The sequence below is a fragment of the Dreissena polymorpha genome, chromosome 11 (assembly GCF_020536995.1).
Source record: "Dreissena polymorpha isolate Duluth1 chromosome 11, UMN_Dpol_1.0, whole genome shotgun sequence".
NCBI lineage: Eukaryota > Metazoa > Mollusca > Bivalvia > Myida > Dreissenidae > Dreissena > Dreissena polymorpha.
In genome coordinates, this window is record NC_068365.1 from 49,980,467 (window position 1) to 49,991,552 (window position 11,086).

Consider the following 11,086-nt stretch of genomic DNA (forward strand, 5'->3'; position numbering starts at 1 on the left):
ATTAATTAGATGATCTTTCAAAAATAAAATAAATGGAAAAAAATATTGCTTTTTTTTGGGGGGGGGGATTCTGGGGTGGGGCGTGGGGGATGGTTTGGATGGAGTCTATTGCGGTATGTCAGGTAAGTGTTGTTTTGTCAAAGTATCAATAAAATCTGATCATAAATAAAAAGGTTATGGCAATTTTAGCAAAATTTAATAATTTGACCTTGAGAGTCAAGGTCATTCAAAGGTCAAGGTCAAATTCAACTTGCAATATACAGTACCGTCATGATAGTATGAAAGTATTGAAGTTTGAAAGCAATAGCCTTGATACTTTAGAAGTAAAGTGGATCTAAACACAAAATTTAACCAAATATTGAAAGTCCAAAAAGGGCCATAATTCCGTCAAAATGCCAGTCAGAGTTTAATAACTTTGCCTGCACAGTCCCCTTATGATAGTAAGTAAGTGAACCAAGTTTGAATGCAATAGCTATGACACTTTAGGAGTAAAGTGGACCAAAACACAAAACTTTACGAAAATTTCAATTTTTCTAAGTATAAAGGGGCCATAATTCTGTCAAAATGCCTGTCAGAGTTTTATAACTTTGACTGCACAGTCCCCTTATGATAGTTAGTAAGCGTACCAAGCTTTGATACTTTATGAGAAAAGTGGACCTAAACACAATACTTAACCGGACGCCGACGCCGACGCAGACGCCGACGCCAAGGTGATGTCAATAGCTCATATTTTGTTTCAACAAATAGATGAGCTAATAAGACGACTTGACATTTCATTTTTGAACCAGTCGAAGTTCTCTGTTGATCGATTACAAACGTGGGTGTTTCATTGATATAATGTTGTTATTATGTTCGTATACACATGAAGCAAAACTCTGCATATAATTTAGCATTTACTTAAGGTTTGAGTTCGGCAGCTGCTAAGAAAATATAGTTCATACCGCACGTTCATATTGCAATATTTGCCTTTTGTAGCTACAGTTTTCAAGTTAACAAAATGTACACGTACACAATGAATTATAGCTGATATCAGTAAACCGTAAGATAAGTAATAAATCTACGAGTAAATGCTATTTTTAAAATTATCGAGTCCCATACAATTGTAATAACCTCACACAATTTGTTCAATTAAAACAAATATATTAACAGTGCGATAAAATCGGATACATATCATAGACTGTTTGTTTGGCAAAACTCACAAATCAATACAAGGTAAAATACTTTTTTTCATCCCTAATAAGAACATTAAAACTTAAGATATCAGTTTTAAAATATGTTTTGCAGAGTAAATGTGTACTTTACTTACTTAGTGCGATGAACAGGATAGGCAATTCCATTCTTTATATTTATATTTTACAATACTGATCGTCCACACTCATGTGTGTCTTTAAGACGAATGCGCAGTTTACAATAAATCACATGACCAACGTGAAATGTAAACTCGATGATATTCGTGATATTCGTTCTATAGTGAAGTATGTTTTGTACCTTGTTTGCCTGGTATTAAATTACAAACTAGAACGGGTTTAACTCTACATCCTCATTTCGACCAATAGTCTATGGAACGCCCAAACTGCCTTTTGTTGAACAAGACTGCTATGTTGGGTTAAGTTGACATTATGCTGGGTTAAGTTGACATTATGTTGGGTTCATTTTACATTATGTTGGGTTAAGGCAACATTTTGTTGGGTTTAGTTGGCATAATGTTGTGTTCATTTGAGATTATGTTAGGTAAAGGTGACATTGTGTTCGGTTAATTTGACGTTATGTTGGGTTAAGGTGGTATTATGTTGTGTTAAGTTGACATTATGTTGGGTTAAGTTGAGATTATGCTGGGTTAAGTTCGCATTATGTTTGGTTAAGTTGACATTATGTTGGATTAAGTTGACATTATGTTGGGTTACGGTGACATTATGTTGGGTTAAGTTGTTATTATGTTCGGTTAAGTTGCCATTATGCTGGGTTAAGTTGGCTTTATGTTCGGTTATGTTGACATTATGTTGGGTTAAGTTGGCATTATATTCGATTAAGTTGGCATTATGTTCGGTTAAGTTGACATTATGTTGGGTTCAGTTGACATTATGTTAGTGTCAGTTTACATTATGGTGGGTAAAGTTTACGTCATGTTCGGTTAAGTTGCCATCATGTTCGGTCGTCATTACGATATGTTCGGTTCATTCGGATCTCTTCGGTACAGTAGTCTTAAAATGGCGGATCGACTCACACATGCACTAATAGAGATAGTGCTTTCTGATCTAATTGCAAATTTCTGCAATGAAAAAATTGACGACGAAACGGTATCAAAACTTAACGACACCGAACTAAACCGTCTCGGGTTGAATGCGATTGGAGATAGACACAGATTTCGTGAACAACTACGAACTGACACAGCCATGTGCATTTCAGACGATGGCCCAGATGTGTTTGGAAGGCCTACATCACACTCACAGTTATGATACTTTATGATCTTGTCATCATTCTTATAATTCTAGAGCCGGTAACTGTTATTCCATTACATATGTGTGATCTTAATTGAAAAACATAGACCTATTTTGGTGCATAAAGACTCGCCCCCTAAACGGTTCGCACGTAACGATTCACCCCCAATATCATATCGACTTTCGTGAGGCTGTAGTAAATTAATAAGATAGGCGTGCTGAGACACAATGCGAGTCCGCACATTATGTAGCACCAAAGAACATGATTTGTTAAATCCGTAGATTTACTCACTCTAAAGGCAATTGTAGGGGTCTTTACAAACTCTTGTTTATTTTTTATTCATATGTACATGTATATAAATATCTGATTTCAAACATGTTTTATATGTCCACAGATGGTTAAGCGAATGCCATCAATGGAGTTCCTGTTGCATGCAACAAGTGTGACGCTAACAGTGAAGAAATTAACAACCATTTTGAAGCCTGTGTTCAGTGAAAATGGCTCAAATAAACATGTTGAAGAAAAGACAGTGTATGGAAAATTTGTTAAGTATTAAAGAGAAGTTGCCAGTGGTAGACGTGAAGGAATATCTCTAAACAATTTGCTGTCTTTTGCCACTGGTGTTGCAGATGAGCCAGTGTTAGGTTTTTCCATGGAGCCTTCAATAATATTCTCAGAGAACGAGTTTTTAATCCCTACAGCACAAACTTGTATTAACATACTAATTTTACAAACACCAACGCAGACCATGATACTGACTGAAGATAACACATTGTTTGACTTGTATGACTTAGCTTTTGCAAACGAGTTTTTTTGGTTTAAAATAGTGTTTAATCATACATAATATTGATGTGAACTTTCCGTATAGTTTGCTCTTTGTGATGCAACTACTGCCTTTATGTGTTGTCTGGTATTTTCATGAATCTCTTTACAGTATTTCCAAACAATGAGTGAACTTAAATGAAAAATAACTGATACACTACAACACAGCTCATATTAAGTTCAATTGAAGCCTCTTTGAAGTTGTAACTTTAACTTTATGTTGTAGAATGGTTATGAAATGAATGCAATGGGTCTTAGTTTAGTGTAATATGAAGATTAATATGTAAATGTTGGGCATTTATATGCATAGTTAGATCACTGCAAAGACCTTAGGCCTTAAGATTAATTACATCTATGCAACAACGCTGATCTAATTGTTTACATTCTATTACTTCCAATTGATACACAATATCTGCAATATCGGACAATTCTGCTATTGATAATGGCACATATAGTTTGCACTTCAGTTCACTTTTGCATTTATTACATAAACACCATCCTGGTGCAGATAGAACTGGAAGTGTCAATGACAGTATCTGATGTTTGCATTGTTATAGGGAAAGAAAAACAACAGATGCTCAAAATGTATAGAACATCCGCGGTTATCAGAGTTGTACTCCCTTTTTCTTGTGACCATGGTAACAACTAATAATTGTTTGCCAAGTGTATAAAATGTACTATAATAATAGTCATTTAATTGTTTACAAATGAGTTGTTACATCTAAATAATTATGTAAATAGATTTAACCAGTAATAGTTAACACCTGCACTTGTACCTACCAACTTTATGTATCGGCAAATAGAAATCTGTGTAAAAAGACAATATGCTGTGTAATTTGGTAAATAGAGTTTAAACATGGGTGTTTAAAAAAACAACATCTTTTTTTACCAGTGCATTGAATTTAAATAAATTTGGTAAAAGGAAATTTAATTTAAATTACTGGTAATTTGTTTCAATTTCTCAGAAGGTTATACTTTAAAAAAATAATGAGGGGGGGGGAGTATTTTTTGGATTCTAATAATTGCAAAATTGTAATTTGCAATCAGGCTAACCGGTAAGTCCCTGTAAGCTACAATAACACCCGTAGGTTGAAAGTTATAGTCTTAATTAAGAGATGGAAGGGCTTTGGTGACATGTTCTCTGTGTGCACCATTTATTTTTTGTTGTTCAACTCTTGTGTTCATTTGTTGTTGTTATTCGTTCATGTTAGACTTTTACAAAACCTAATAATGCAACTGGATATAAAAATGTTAAGTGATATTATAATCAACACCTGAGCATTGCTCAAAATGACTTAAAAGGAATATGCATTTCAAGCAAATTTCTTATTTTGGGGGAAAAGCATTTTTACACATTCTTAAAGGATTAGCATTGTCAATTCATATCACTATATCTCCTGTTAATGTTTTTTTGTGTTCACCTTATCATTTAAAAGAGAAGATATCATTGTGCAGATGTCTTTAAGAATGTGTTATGCTGCATTTCTTTTGTGGCTTGTTGCCATCCTTGATATATAATGCTTTTGATAACATTTGTACTATTGTTTTGTCAAATAAGGCTTACAAATTGTGATGCATTTTGTAACTGCTAAAACATTGACTCAGCTTTATGTCTGTGCCAAGCAGTCTTGATAGATGAGGTATATTTTTAATGTCCTAAAGTTGTCAGGTAGTGCTGGTATGAAAACTTTTTCTACCAAATCAAACTTTTGAGTTTAAATAGACAAATTGTTAGGAAAGACTGGCAGTGATTTCATTTCAATATTTCACTATTTTGATAATTCACAATATCACCACTTCATGATTTAACTTTTTTAAAAGTTTAATCCATATTTTTCTAGATTTCAGAATCTCTTCATTTATGCGAGTGTTTGTTCTGACCAGGATTTGTCTGTCTTTTTGTCTGTTGGTCTGAAGCAAACCTTTAACATCGGCAATGATTTTTAAAGTACTTAAGATAGTTTCATAGGAACTTTATATTTGATGTACATGTTCTTTGTGTTGAGCCCTTTTAAATGAAATCATGGTTAACACTACTGAATGCAAATCAGAATCATTACCATTTGTTTAAAAAAATGAAACCGGATATAATTTATTAACCATTTAGATCTTTGAAACAATTTCATGTAACAATACCTTATCTTAATTTTGAAGTTATTGTCCTATGATTAATGTCAAAAAGTGGCGAGGGGCATAGGGTTTTACAAACACATCGTGTTTGCTTTTTAAGAGACACATCTGTTCAAATAAATGAATACTAGTAACAGGTATGTATCTTTTTCTCAAATTGCAAATTTTCCTGATACATAATTGTGCAGTGATCTTTTGAAAAAAAGACACATTGAAGTAATTGATTGTGTACACTATTAAACATTTAATACATTTTAAATCTGAAACCAAACATAAGAAGGGTATTTGTATGTTTGTTTATCTGCACCAATAGATACAAAGAGTGTTAATCACTTACTTCCATGTGTACATATTTACATCACGATTCAACAAACTTAAAAATGCATCTTGTAAGGAACAAGAGGCATATACAAAAGCAGGTTTCAGGACACAAGTTTTCATGTTAAACAGATCGTGTACTGAAAAATGTTGACACTTATTCATTTGATAAAAGTTACATGTTTTAGTTCGAGTTATTTACTATTTTGAAATAAAGTTCTTAAATCATTATGTTTGTCTGTTGTTAATATGACCATTTTTACTTGCGTATTAATAACCCCCATGTGCATTTTGGCAGATTAATATTATTACTTTGCCGCGGTCAGTTCATTTTTTCATTCATTAGTTTAAACCTATTGCCGCGGTCAGTACATTTTTTCATTCATTAGTTTAAACCTATTTAAGCCTAATGCTTATATAAATGCTCTCGAGTCCGTTTCCTGGGCCTAGAACCAGTACTTGGTGTCTTCGAGAGAGATCTAAAGAACTCTCCCACGGTGGGGATCGAACCCTTGACCTCCCGGTATCCATATCCATTACACCACGGCGACCTTTTTTATCGCATGTGTAAGCTTACCTGAGCACAAAGTGCTAACTGTGAGTAATTTTTTTATCGTCCTGTCCCCTTTTTGCAATAATGACTTATGTTGTACTGTTTGACAGAATTTGATGAAACTTCTCAAGAAGATTACTGAGTTACCACCAAAATAGTTCAAATATTCCGCTCTGTCGGAATAATAGGTCACAAGGTCAAATAATCTACTTTGAATATGCAAACTTTTAAAAAACCTCTTAAACTACTACGTCTAGAGTTTTTATATTTGGTATGTTGCATCATGTAGAGGTCGTCTAAAAAGATTGTTAAAATGATGCCCCATGAGTAAAATATGCTCCACCCCAGGGTCAGACTTTTTTATCCCATAATATAGGTAAACCTTAAAACGACTTCTTCTATATTGCTTTGCTTGAGTTGATGAAAGTTCGCTGCAATAATGTTTTGATGACCCTATTCCAAAATGACTAAAATCGTCCAGATTGGCGGTAAGACTAAGCCGGAAGTTTTTATAAGTGGCTTTAAAAATGCAAATTTAAAAAATCGCCCAAACTTATAGGGGTTGAAGTTTCATATTTGTCATGTAACATCTTAAGGTCCTCTACAAAGAATGGTAACACAATGCCCCTGTGGTAAGAATGGTCCCGCCCCAGCATCAATATTTTCCGTAGAATATAGGAAAACCTTTCAATACCCACTCCCATACTCCTTGGCAAAATTTGATTTAAATTTACAGGAGACCATCTACCAACATAGCTAAAATTTAATCCGCTAAGTTGAGTTATTATCTCACGGGACAAAGAAAGGGCTTTGAAAAAAAGCAGACTGATTTTTTTTTACTGAAATCATTAAATTTAGCATTCAGATTTGATACACGCTATGAACATTGCTAAAAGAATCATAAAACTTCACCGGATTCTCAGCCTCAGATGAGCATCCTCAGATCCTCTTTTTCTGCTTTTCAAACAAGAATTTGGTTGCGCATATACTTTACTTTTTACTTTGTCGATCTGCCAGTATGCGTCCTGTGTTTGGTATATAACTTGGTCGTTACCATATTGATTTTAAAAGCAGTTAGCGGAAACAATCTCAGCCTGTAACGGATGTGTCATGCGAATGACCTAGTTTGTGTTGCAAAACCATTTCTCTGTTATAACTACATTCTATAAAGTTTTTGTCATAAACCTAAGTGGCGCCTAAAGTATTACAACATAACTTGACCTTTATTGTACAGCTCTATATCGGTTTGATTTTGAAGCATTATTTTGTATTGCAATACGCAATTTTATTTACCAAAACTTGGCCTCTATCTTTAACTTGGTATGCAATTTGTATGTTAACAATTAACTGAGAGATGAAAAATTTGAAATAGCTGTGATACATGTCAGGTGAATTACTCCAACATTTACAGAAACGTTTCCTGCTTTTGATCATTAGTTTGGTCAAAGTTATATTAAAAAGACACTTTGTAGAGATAAGTGAATTGGACATCTTATCTTGGTTTTACATTTTGATGATTTTTATCACGGGGGTGGGACATTTTGTTTTTGTTCCGTCCTTATTCAAGGCGTCATTAGAAAGTGTCATATACCTGAAATCTCAATTATCTTTTTTTTCTAAATGTAAACTAGAAAACTAAAATCATACAATATAGTTAACACAATTTGCATATATTTTCTCATTTATTAGGCATATTTTTCTCACAAATTTCGTTCAATCATTTTGTTTTCATTTTTTTTGTAAGTCATGTTGTTTCAGACAGTTTGTTGGCAAAATAAGTTACATTATTAGCTGTATGCCACATTATATATTTAATTAATCGAAACTTTCAAGATAGATATTGTTCTTTCATATATATTCCATGGTTATTGCTGATCCAGTTATTTGGACAATGTGTCTCGAGTTGCTCTTTGCAATGATCAGTGATATGAACTACGGGACTAGTAAATATTGGTCGAATGTCGTGTTCTGCGACATCAGTTTCGCTCTCTTCGTCGAAAATGCCCTGTGCGCCTTCTGGAATAGACACTGGATTATTCTCAATGCCAGCTGTCCAAAGTCGGATTGGGGATGATTTCACAGTTCGCAGCCTGTGTGTACTCCAAGCTTCATAACACGTGACAAGACTCTGGTTTATTATTCCCATGTAAACATAATGTAGTGCACAGATATGCAGAGGATCCATTATATTTAAGACACCCTAATCCTCCATGAAATAAAACACCTCTGAGTAAAATACCAGCACTCCGCAATAGACGTCTCTCCAAACGCGTTAAATCCTTTGATTATGGACGCTTTTGCCAGGTACCACACTTCCAATGCCCCTTTGTTGAAGCACAAATTTTGCAATTTTTACATTTTGCATGCCCATATCTGTTCAGTATTCAGTTTATTGATATTGGACCATCTTAAATATATCCTCTTGTTTAGTTCAAAACTTAACTGGATGATTTTAAAGCAAACTACAATGGCAACACGCGGCAATACTATTACAATGTTAATCACTGTCTATGAAATTACTTACACGAATATTCTTCTATCGAAGTATCTCTCTTAGCATTTTTTCTCCACATTGTGGCTATTGCTTGGCAAGCTTCATAACAGTTTCAATGAGCAGTTCTTCGCTGACATCAGTGAAATTGTAATTCTTCAGACTATAAGCCGCCATTGGCCTATACACCGTCATCTCAGAAATGACAAATAAAGCCGAAATTTCTTTAATAGTAAAACCTATGACCAGCATGTCCTCTAGTATTTTCCATAGTAATAGTAAAGTAATGTGGTCCAGCTTTTGAATCCGACTTTGGAGGTTTGCGGCTGCCAAATTGAACACATGCAGTCATAAGTTTCATAACGTCATGCCTATTTTCAATTCCTAAACAGTTTAACTCATACATTGACAAGTGACAGATGATATCTGGCGGGTATATAATATTTATGCCGAATTTTATCAGAGCACGTGTGAAACGACCCGCCATTTTATGCTTTCTGTACCGAAGAAATCCGAATGAACCGAACATAAAGTAATGACAACCGAACATGATGTCAACTTAACCGAACATAATGTAAACTTAACTCAACATAATGTGAACTAAACCTAACATAACGTAAACTGAACCCAACATAATGCCAACTTAACCGAACATAATGCTAACTTAACCCAACATAATGTCATCTTAACCGAACGTAATGCCAACTCAACCCAACATAATGCCAACATAACCAAACATAATGTCACCATAACCCAACATTATTCCAACTTAACCCAACATAATGTCACTTTAACCCAACATAATGCTAACTTAACCCAAAATAATGTCACTTTAATCCAACATAATGCGAACTTAACCCAACATAATGCCAATTTCACAACAAAAGGCAGTTTTGGCGTTCCATAATAGTCCATTGCAAATGTGAAATGAAGGTGATTTTGGTCGCGCTTTTGTGGCTATTATTTGTTCAATAAGAAGTGGTACATGCATTCACATATATGAATTAAAAACTTTGTTTGAATAGTTTTAGGGTTTTTCTGTTAATGTGCATGTAAGGCCGGCAAATTATATTCGACGTCTCACGAATATATTTAAGTTATAATTAACAAATTATGGTTTCAAAATACACGTAGGCATTTTATATTTGACTGATCGTTATGCACGGAGTTTATATTGCCACCAATGTAATGTAGCTCAAATTTGTTTGACGGGAAAATCAAATGACTTAAAATCATTATCAATGGTTCAGATACAAGATCCAAGCTACAAGATACAAGCAAACGTACAAGTTTATCCAGCGTACATAATTTGTGATAACGTTATATTGTATACAAGGACATGATAATTTCATGCATAATGTATTATTTCGAATCGTCATTGTTAACAATTATTCGAACATCGTGTTTGTTGCTTTCTATTACAACTTGTTTAGTTTTACGACGATTACATACATGCATAATGTTTTGTATCAACCGTTTACAATTTTATATCAATCCATGTGGTCATGCCATTCGTACGTTGAAAACATCCTGCTCGTAATTGATATTATCAGTGTAGTAACTGGTATTGTGTCCAAAATTATGTATGATGTAAATGTCGATTCATTAGTTTATCACTTTATTTAAATTGCATCGACAGGTGAATCAAAGGCTTTCAACTCGGGGTTCGAGTTTGTCGAGTCTTGGATGAATGGCGAGTCCTGGATAACTGGCTGGATGCACGTTCATCTAAATCACAGTCGTCAATCTCGATCAAGTAGGCCCTTTGAAAAGCCTATACAATGAGAGAACATCCGTGGTTCGTTACCAACATCTGTTCGATAAAGAGTTTTGAACAATCTCTTCAAAACACTCAAAAATTTTACGCAATGAATATAAAATAGCGCACATTGAAGCTATATATCAAAATAACTATAAGGAATGCCGAGACATTCAAACTCGTCGCATAAGTTGTTGATTATTTTTTTCAGTATAAGGTCTATTGACGAGTTGTTTTCGCATGCATAGCGTTTATCGAGTTTTTATGAACATGTTACGAAGGCTTATTGCCAAACATAACCCTTTTTTTAAAATACAAGTATTTCTATTATAAAGAGAATTAAACATATCCTTTCAAAGAAACTTACTTAAATCCTTAGAACGAAATCAATCATCTCTTTATAAAGAAAATACATTGTTTAACCGAATAATTATTTTAAAAGGAAGGCTTTGCCTATTTACTTACGCCAGCGTTTAATATGATATGCATTCAGAGACTTTTTGAAACGCGGTTAAATAAATAAATCAACCACTACAGCTCTCGTGCGAATGAATATAAATATGATGGATCCACT

At 34.0% G+C, this 11,086-nt stretch overlaps 1 long non-coding RNA gene across 1 annotated transcript; it reads left to right on the forward strand.

The window, feature by feature from the left end:
• The first annotated feature begins 2,201 nt into the window (after positions 1 to 2,201).
• Positions 2,202 to 5,938, forward strand: LOC127851455 (uncharacterized). Its single transcript, XR_008035773.1, has 2 exons — positions 2,202 to 2,449; positions 2,834 to 5,938. It is a non-coding gene; the product is annotated as an uncharacterized LOC127851455 (long non-coding RNA).
• The last annotated feature ends 5,148 nt before the right edge of the window (positions 5,939 to 11,086 follow it).